The sequence below is a fragment of the Oncorhynchus masou genome, chromosome 18 (genome assembly GCF_036934945.1).
Source record: "Oncorhynchus masou masou isolate Uvic2021 chromosome 18, UVic_Omas_1.1, whole genome shotgun sequence".
Taxonomy (NCBI): Eukaryota; Metazoa; Chordata; class Actinopteri; order Salmoniformes; family Salmonidae; genus Oncorhynchus; species Oncorhynchus masou.
Window position 1 is genome coordinate 69,775,675 of NC_088229.1, and position 10,873 is coordinate 69,786,547.

Genomic DNA, 10,873 nt, shown 5'->3' on the forward strand with positions numbered 1-10,873 from the left:
AATGATTTTATTTATTTATTTATTTATCTGTTTTTTGTAAAAATGTTGCGTGCAAAATGCTAAGCTAGCTTGCAATACTCTTACACAAATGCTTGATTTGCTATGGTTCAAAAGCATATTTTGAAAATCTGAGATGACAGTGTTGTTAAGAAAAGGCTAAGCTTGAGAGCAGGCATATTATTTTCATTTCATTTGCGATTTTCAGAAATTGTTAACGTTGCGTTATGCTAATGAGCCTGAGGCTGTATTCACGATCCCGGATCCGGGATGGGTAGTATCAAGAGTTAACATGCATGAAACCAAGGCTTTTACGGTTACAGAAGTCAACCAATGATAGCACCTAGGCACTGCTGGTCCTGGATTAACCTCTACATCACCAAAGGAACAGAGGAGAAGTAGGATAAGGGTACGGTTAAAGGCTATAAGAACTGGCCGTCTAGTACGTTCGGAACAGAGAGTAAAGGGAGCAGGTTTCTGGGCACGATAGCATAGATTCAAGGCATAATGTACAAAGGTATGGTAGGAAGAGAGTACATTGGAGGTAAATCTAGGCATTGAGTAATGATGAGAGAGATATAGTCTCTAGAGACATTTAAACCAGGTGATGTCATCGCATATTTAGGAGGTGGAACAACATGGTTGGTTAAGGCATATTGAGCAGGGCTAGAGGCTCTACAGTGAAATAAGACAGTAATCACTAACCAGAATAGTAATGGACGAGGCATATTGATATTAGGGAGAGGCATGCATAGGCAAGTGATCTTATGGGTCCAGTGAGTGTTTGGGCTGGCTGGGGACATGTAGATTCAGACAGTTAGCAGGCTGGGGCTAGCAAGCTAGCAGGCCGGGCCTAGCAAGCTAGCATAAGGGCCTTAGAGGGATGTCTCGATGGGGGAAAGTCTGTTTTTGCCTCCTCGTGCGAATGACACTGGCTTTAGTCCTACAGTTACACACAAGGATGGCCGATATGGTCATATAGTTATAGTCATATTGTTATGGTACTATAGTTATAGTCATATTGTTATGGTACTATAGTTATAGTCATATTGTTATGGTAATATAGTTATAGTCATATAGTTATGGTACTATAGTTATGGTACTATAGTTATAGTACTATAGTTATGGGAATATAGTTATGGTAATATAGTTATAGTCATATAGTTATGGTACTATAGTTATGGTAATATAGTTATGGTAATATAGTTATGGTAATATAGTTATGGTAATATAGCTATGGTACTATAGCTATGGTAATATAGCTATGGTACTATAGTTATGGTAATATAGTTATGGTAATATAGTTGTGGTACTATATCTATGGTACTATAGTTATGGTAATAAAGTTATGGGAATATAGTTATGGTAATATAGTTATAGTACTATAGTTATGGGAATATAGTTATGATAATAAAGTTGGACACTAACACCTTTGTTTGCTGATATGTTGTCCTCAACATACATAGTAAACAAACAAAAAAAACATAAAACTGGGCTTCACTGAGTTCGTTTAATGCAGGACTACCATTTTATGACTCTTTCAACCACACACACCACATATCATATTTAAACCTTTACAGTTCAAATCCTTTATTTTTATCCAATCATCTTTACAGTTTACTTATGGGGCAGCAGGTAGCCTAGTAGTTAGAGCTTTGGGCCTGTATCTGTAAGGTTGCTAGATCAAATCCCAGAGCTGACAAGGTAAATGTCTGTCGTTCTGCCCCTGAACAAGGCAGTCTTTGGATGGGGCCACAGTGTCTCCTGACCCCTCCTGTCTCAGCCTCCAGTATATATGCTGCATATACAGTATATGTGTCGAGGGGCTAGGGTCAGTCTGTTATATCTGGAGTACTTCACCTGTCTTAACTGTGTCCTGTGTGAATTAAAGTATATTCTTTCTCTCTCTCTCTCTCGGAGGACCTGAGCCCTAGGACCATGCCTCAGGACTACCTTGCATGATGACTCCTTGCTGTCCCCAGTCCACCTGTGCTGCTGCTCCACTTTCAGCTGTTCTGCCTGCGGCTATGGAACCCTTGACCTGTTTACCAGACGTGCTACCTGTCCCAGACCTGCTGTTTTCAACTCTCTAGAGACAGCAGGAGCGGTAGAGATACTCTTAATGATCGGCTATGAAAAGCAAACTGACATTTACTCCTGAGGTGCTGACTTGTTGCACCTTTGACAACTACTGTGATTATTATTATTTGACCATGCTGGTCAGCTATGAACATTTGAACATCTTGGCCATGTTCTGTTATAGTCTCCACCCGGCACAGCCAGAAGAGTACTGGCCACCCCTCATAGCCTGGTTCCTCTCTAGGTTTCTTCCTAGGTTTTGGCCTTTCAAGGGAGTTTTTCCTAGCCACTGAGCTTCTACACCTGCATTGCTTGCAGTTTGGGGTTTTAGGATGGGTTTCTGTCCAACACTTTGAGATATCAGCTGATGTAAGAAGGGCTTTATAAATACATTTGATTTGATTTGATTTTCACCCACTGTTCCTAGGCCATCATTGTAAATAAGAATTTGTTCTTAACTGACTTTCCTAATTAAATAAAGGTAAAATACCATTTTTTTTAAACAGTCAGGCCCAGTGTTTTGAGTCATAGCGACGGAGAAATGTCAGTGTGGAGGCAGCAACAGAACAGATGCTATGGCCCTGAGGTCATTTCCTATCTGTGGGGACAAATCATCAGTGTCCCATCAGCCCTGCAGCTGTATTGGTTAAATTGCATCGATACATAGAGATGGCTGAATGTTACGGTACAATCGATTGCATACAAGGCTCATAGTTCGTGTTTTGCGATAACACCCAGGATGAAAATGAAGGAGAGGGCATGGAGACCAGCATAACATGGGGCGGCAGTGTAGCCTAGTGGTTAGAGCGTTGGACTAGCAACCGGAAGGTTGCGAGTTCAAACCCCCGAGCTGACAAGGTACAAATCTGTCGTTCTGCCCCTGACCAGGCCGTCATTGAAAATAAGAATTTGTTCTTAACTGACTTGCCTGGTTAAATAAAGGTAAAAAAATAAATAAAATGGTGTCATGACTGTCCTGCTCAGCTCAGGTTACCAGGGACCACAATCCTACAAAGAGATTTCTCACCCACCAGAGGAGAAGAGATCAAGGGGAATGAAGATGGGGGGTGGTTTATGACACCTCACGCCCATTGTAAATCTAAGGCAGCAGAAAAAATTTCTTTGTCCTCTCACTATGGAGAACCGGCCTCAGAACATTAACATACAATAAATGGACTTTTGGACAATGGGCTTCATCAGCCACAATGGTGGTAATGATGGAAGATGGAATATGAAAATTAATGTCATTTTTGTTTTGGTAATAAAAGTTAAAGGACAACGTTATAACGAAAACAGTGTAACTTTAACAGTTGTCCTAGTATATGCTTGATGTTTTGTCACGCCCTGACCATAGAGAGCTTTTATTCTCTATGTTAGTTAGGTCGGGGTGTGATTTAAAGGTGGTTTATCTAGGTGAATTATATTTCTATGTTGGACTTGTATGGTTCCCAATCAGAGGCAGCTGTTTATCGTTGTCTCTGATTGGGGATCATATTTAGGTAGCCATTTTCCCATTGTGCTTTGTGGGATCTTGTCTATGTTTAGTTGCCTGTGAGCATTATTATAGCTTCACGTTTCGTTGTTTGTTTTGCTCTTTTAAGTTTTCAATTCCATAATAAAGGATGGAAACATACCACGCTACTTGGTCTACTCCTTATGACGAACGTGACAGAAGATCCCACCACAAACGGACCAAGCAGCGGGGCCAGGAGGAGAAGACATCCAGGACTTGGGAGGAGATAATGGCAGGAGACGAAAGCCTTCCATGGAAGCAGACGCATGAGGATCAACGGCGACTCTGAAGTTCACGACCACAACGGAAGCCCGAGATGCAGCACCCCAAAATTTTTGGGGGGTCACACGGGTTGGTCGGCGAAGCCGAGTTGCGAGTCTGAGAGCCAAGAGGAATATTGGGATAGACTGAGCGAGGAGTATTGTGAGATATTTGAGGGGAGTGATGAGGTAGACAAGACAGAGATACGCAATGTGTCTCCAGTGTGCATCCACAGCCTGGTGCGTTCTGTGCCAGCTCCTCACACTTGCAGTGTGAAAGTGAGCATCCAGCCAGTATGGGTTGTGCCGACTCAGTGGTCCTGGTCTTCAGTACGCCTCCTCGGTCCAGGATATCCTGCGCCGGCGCTATGCACTGTGTCGCCAGTTCGCCTTCACAGCCCGGTGCGTCCTGTGCCCGCGCCCCGCACTTGCCGAGCTAAAATGAGCATCCAGCCAGGACGCGTTGCGCCAGCTGTATGCTCCAGACCTCCAATGCGCCTCCATGGCCCAGTATATCCTGCGCCGGCCATACGTACTGTGTCTCCAGTGCGCCTTCACAGCCCAGCGCATCCTGTGCCTACTCACCGCACTCGCCCTGAGGTGTCATCAGCCCGGTGAGGACAACCAGAGAGTTACACCAGAGAAGTGCGTCATCCAGAGAAGCCTAAACGGTCCACACGGAGACCCCCATCGGGGATCTTCAACATGTAATTACATCATTATATTCTGACCCATAAGAGCGGCAGTTCGGGGCAAGGTTAGGGTTAAAATAAGCATAGCTGACAAATGCACCCAAATGTATATTTCTCTCATGTACTTTAGATTTTTCTCTCTCTTTTAAATCCCCATTTTGGGTAACATGTGTCATAGTGTGTTGGCCCTTTGTACTAAGTTCTAATCAATAGCCTTGACTGTGTTTGGTGTATGTGTGTCTTATATTATCATTTTTGCTTGCTAGTAAATAAATAATCAACTAGGTTTGTATGGCACAGACTCATTGGTATGATACAGACTCATTGGTGGGACACGGGTTTGTGCAGATTCCTGGATTATGTGATTTTCAGAATTAGACTGTAGAGGAAATTGATTAATTAGCGACTGTTGAAAAATCAATATTCTGATATTCTTTGAGTTAATATGGAAAATATAAACTCAATAAAACCAAATTTCCCATGGTGCCCCAGGTTAATGAGTTAATAATTGCCTGATTCATTTAATCACGCAATTGTAAACAGTTAATCACTCGATGAGCAGCGCAGTCGTCACATTAACTGATACAACTTCACAACAATGGGTATAGAAGGTAACGTCTGGATGGTTCTGTCCCTAGTTGTAGTCACATCAATGGGTATAGAAGGTAACGTCTGGATGGTTCTGTCCCTAGTTGTAGCCACATCAATGGGTATAGAAGGTAACGTCTGGATGGTTCTGTCCCTAGTTGTAGTCACATCAATGGGTATAGAAGGTAACGTCTGGATGGTTCTGTCCCTAGTTGGTGGGCAACATTTTTTAAGAAAAACCAACAGGACAATGCTTTTCTTTTAGGTCCAAGGCTCTTACAATGGAAAAATATGGGTCCTATGTAATTCCATCTCCCAGATTGCAATTCCTATGGCTTCCACTAGATGTCAACAGTTAAAACCCTGTGGTTTGATGAGGAATTGAAAAATGGTATGGTTGAGAGGGATGAGGCAAAAAGATTTGCAAATAAGTTTGGCTGCACAACAGACAGACAAACGTATTACATTTCGAGTTATAATCTTACTAAACTGAAATTACACTATGAAACAAGGATAAATTACATAAAGAATGATAGTAAAAAGCTTTGAAGAACCTTAATCCACAGGCCCAAACGCAGTCAAAACAGGCAGACAAAAAAATCCAAATTGTATCCATAAAGTTCATAGGGACATGTCAAACGATATTTATATTCAATCCTCAGGTTGTTTTTAGCCTAAATGATCTATAATATTTAAACCGGACAATAACGTTGTCAATATAAAACTTAAACAAGAAATGCACTCTCTCGGGATTGCGCATGAAAAAGCTCTGTGTTCACTCATTCAGACTGGTCTTACTCCCTCATTTATCAGAATAAAAGCCTGAAACAATTTCTGAAGACTGTTCACATCTAGTGGAAGGCATGGGAACTGCAATGTGAGTCCGAAGTCAATGGATACTCTAATGGCATTGAATAGAAAACTACAAACAAAAACAAAAACTACTTCTTAGGTTTTCGACTTGCCAAATCAGTTCTGTTATACTCACAGACACTATTTTAACAGTTTTGGAAACTTTCGAGTGTTTTCTATCCAAATCTACCATGCATATCATATCTTCTGGGACCGAGTAGCAGGCCGTTTAATTTGGGCATGCTTTTCATCCAAAATTCGGAATGCTGCCCCTACCCTAGAGTTTAAGTTTTAAATAAAATTTTGGTAAAAAAAATGCAAACTCAGCTCCATCATTCATTGAATGAGATGGCTCATCACAAAACCAACTGATATTGCCAACTGCTTTAATGATTTTTTTGATTGGCAAGATTTAACAAATATGGAGGAGGGAAGCAAAAAAACCTGGAGGGAAGCAAAAGTAATTCCGCCACCTAAAAATAGGAAAGCCCCCTTTACTGGCTCAAATAGCCAAACGATCAGCCTGTCACCAACCCTTAGTAAACTTTTGGTAAAAAATGTGTTTGACCAGATACAATGCTATTTTAGAGTAAACAAATTGACAACAAACTTTCATCACACTTATAGGAAAGGACATTCAACAAGCACAGTAATTACAAAAATTAATGATTGGCTGAGAGAAATTGATGATAAAATTATTGTGGGGGCTGTTTTGTTAGTCTTCAGTGCGGCTTTTGATGTTATCAATCTTGGTCTGCTGTTGGAAAAACGTTATGGCTTTACACCCCTGCTTGATTGTGGATAAAGAGTTTCCTGTCTAACAGAACACAGAGGGCAAAGCCAGTGTGTCTATGTATGCAGATGACTCAACACTATACATGTCAGTTACTACAGCGACTGAAATGACTTCAACATTTAACAAAGAGCTGCAATTAGTTTCAGAGTGGGTGGCAAGGAATAAGTTAGTGCTAAATATTTCTAAAAGTATTGTATTCGGGACAAATCATTCACTAAACCCTATACCTCAACTAAACCATGTAATAAATAATGTGGAAATTAAACAAGTTGAAGTGACTAAACTGCTTGGAGTAACTCCGGAATGCAAACTCTCGCAGCCAAAACATATAGCTAAGATGTGGAGATGCCTGTCCATAATAAAGCGTTACTCTACCTTAACAGCACTATCAACAAGGCAGGTCCTACAGGCCCTAGTTTCTACCTTCTTAACAACACTATCAACAAGGCAGGTCCTACAGGCCCTAGTTTCTACCTTCTTAACAACACTATCAACAAGGCAGGTCCTACAGGCCCTAGTTTCTACCTTCTTAACAGCACTATCAACAAGGCAGGTCCTACAGGCCCTAGTTTCTACCTTCTTAACACCACTATCAACAAGGCAGGTCCTACCGGCCCTAGTTTCTACCTTCTTAACCTCTTGAAACTCCCCATCCCGGATCCGGGATTGTGACTAAGCCTCAGGCTCATTAGCATAACGCAACGTTAACGATTTCTGAAAATCGCAAATAAAATTAAAATAATGCGTTTGCTCTCAAGCTTAGCCTTTTCTTAACAACACTGTCATCTCAGATTTTCAAAATATGCTTTTGAACCATAGAAATTGACTAATTTGTGTAAGAGTATGCAAAGCTAGCATAGCATTTTGTGTAGCATGTAGCACGCAACATTTTCACAAAAGCCAGATAACCAAATAAATAAAATCATTTACCTTTGAAGAGCTTCTGATGTTTTCAATGAGGAGACTCCCAGCCACATACCAAATGCGCAGTGTTTCCTGAAAGCGTCTGTGTGTAGGAGAAATCGTTCCGTTTTCTACATTGCGCCTGGCTACCGAAACGAACCGAAAATGCAGTCACCTACAACGTGAAACTTTTTCCGGATTAACTACATAATATCGACCGAAACATGGCAAACGTTGTTTGGAATCAATCCTCAAGGTGTTTTTTCACATATCTCTTCATTGACATGCAGTTCTTGGAAGCTTGCTTCTCTGTCTGTGCCCCATGGAAAAATACTGGCAGGTGACTTTTGCGCACCAATTTCGGCGCAGGACACCGGGCGGACACGTGGTAAATGTGGTCTCTTATGGTCAATCTTCCAACGATCTGCCTACAAATACGTCACAATGCTGCAGACACCTTGGGGAAACGACAGAAAGGGCAGATTCATTCCTCTTGCGTTCACAGCCATATAAGGAGATCATGAAAGACAGAGCCTCAAAAATCCTTGTCATTTCCTGGATGCCAAGTCATCTTGGTTTTGCCTGAAGCTCACGTTAAAGGGCACGCACAGAGAAGATATTTGTATTTCTGGACACGTCAGAGTGTTTTCTTTCGAACAGTAGCAATTATATGCATAGTCGAGCATCTTTTTGTGACAAAATATCTTGTTTAAAACGGGAACGTTTTTCTTCCAAAAATGAAATAGCGCCACCATAAGTGTAAGAGGTTAACACCACTATCAACAAGGCAGGTCCTACCGGCCCTAGTGTTGTCACACCTGGACTACTGTTCAGTTGACATGACACAAGATGTCTCTTCACAGTCCCCAAGTCCAGAACAGACGTTGGGAGGTGCAATGTACAATATATAGCCATGACTACATGGCACTTTATTCCACAACAAGCAGCTGATGCAAGCAGTAAAACTTGATTTAAAAACAGATAAAAATACACCTTACGGAACAGCGGGGACTGTGAAGCAACACAAACATAGACACATGCATACACACACACGTACACATGGATTTTGCACATGCACTTTATATATGTGGTAGTGGTGGAGTAGGGGCCTGAGGGCACAGAGTGTGTTGTGAAATGTGTGAATGTATTGTCATGTTTCTAAAATTGTATAAACTGCCTTAATTTTGCTGGACCCTTTGGCAGCAGCGGATGGTGATCCATAATAAATACAAATACATCTTGATTGGAGTCCACCTCTGGTAACTTCATTTTATTGGACATTATTTGGAAAGGCAAACACCTGTCTATATAAAGTCCCACAGTGCATGTCAGAGCAAAAACTAAGCCATGAGGTTGAAGGAATTGTCCGTAGAGTTCCAGGACAAGATGGTGTCAAGGCACATATCTGGGAAAGGGTACCAAAACATTTCTGCATCACTGAAGGTCCCCAAGAACACAGTGGCCTACGTCATTCTTAAATGGAAGAAGTTTGGAACCACCAAGACTCTTACTAGAGTTGGCCGGCCAGGCAAACTGAGCAATTGGGGGAGAAGGGCCTTGGTCAGGGAGGTGACCAAGAACCGGATGGTCCCTCTGACAGAGCTCCAGAGTTCCTCTGTGGAGATGAGAAAAACTTCCAGAAGGCCAACCATCTCTGCAGCACTCCTCCAATCAGGCCTTTATGGTAGATTGACCAGAGGGAAGATACTCCTCAGTAAAAAGCACATGACAGACCGCTTGGAGTTTGCCAAAAGGCACCTAAAAACTCTCAGACCATAAGAAACAAGATTCTCTGCTCTGATGAAACCAAGACTGAACTCTTTGGCCTGAATGCAAAGCGTCACGTCTGGAGGAAACCTGGCACCATCCCTATGGTGAAGCATGGTGTGGGGATATTTTTCAGCGGGAGGGACTGTGAGACTAGTCAGGATCGAGTTAAAGATGAACGGAGCAAAATACAGAGAGATCCTTGATGAAAACCTGCTGCAGAGTGTTCAGGACCTCAGACTGGGGCAGAGGTTTACCCTCCAACAGGACAATGACCTGGAGGTGTGTTGGGTCATACTGTGGTAGCCATGCTACTTACTGTAAGTGTGCCTTGAATTCTAAATAAATCACAGACAGTGTTACCAGCAAAGCACCCCCACATCATCACAACTCCTCCTCCGTGCTTCACGGTGTAAACTACACATGCAGAGATCATCCGTTCACCTACTCTGCGTCTCACAAAGACACGGCGGTTTGAACCAAAAATTGCAAATTTGTACTATTCAGACCAAAGGCCTAATTTCCACTGGTCTAATGTCCATAGTCTCTTTTTCTTATTGGTGTCCTTTAGTAGTGGTTTATTTGCAGCAATTCAACCATAAAGGCATGATTCACACAGTCTCCTCTGAACAGTTGATGTTGAGATATGTCTGTTACTTGAACTCTGTGAAGCATTTATTTGGGCTGCAATTTCTTTGGCTGGTAACTCTAATAAACTTATCCTCTGCAGCAGAGATAACTGGGTCTTCCTTCCTGTGGATGTCCTCATGAGAGACAGTTTCATTATAGCGCTTGATGGTTTTGCAACTGCACTTTAAAAGTTCTTGAAATTTTACGGATTGACTGATCTTCATATCTTAAAGTAATGATGGACTGTCATTTCTCTTCAATTATTTGAGCTGTTCTTCCCATAATATAGACTTGGTCTTTTACCAAATAGGGTTATCTTCTGTATACCACCCCTACCTTTTTGATTGCCGGGAGCAGGTGTGAGGATCTGTGTACTTTTTAAATATTATTGCCTGTCTGTGATCTGAACTCCTCACAAAAACGGGTCAAATGTATAGAAAGTATGTTAGTTTATTGGCATCAATGTTTAATTTAGTTTACCAGTATTCAAGATGATAATTATTATTACAGAGGTATATCAATTTATTTAATTGCTGTCACGTTCTGACCTTAGTTCCTTTGTTTTGTCTTTGTTTTAGTATGGTCAGGGCGTGAGTTGGGGTGGGCAGTCTGTGTTTGTTTTTCTATGTTGGTTTCTGTGTTCGGCCGAGTATGGTTCTCAATCAGAGGCAGGTGTCGTTTATTTGTAATGCTGTGAAAAAACGTCCTTTCTATTCTTTCTGCATTGATGTTTTTTGTGGGTTTTGATGGGTTTTGTGAGCTTGTCTCTGTGAAACACTGGGTAGGCCTACTATAG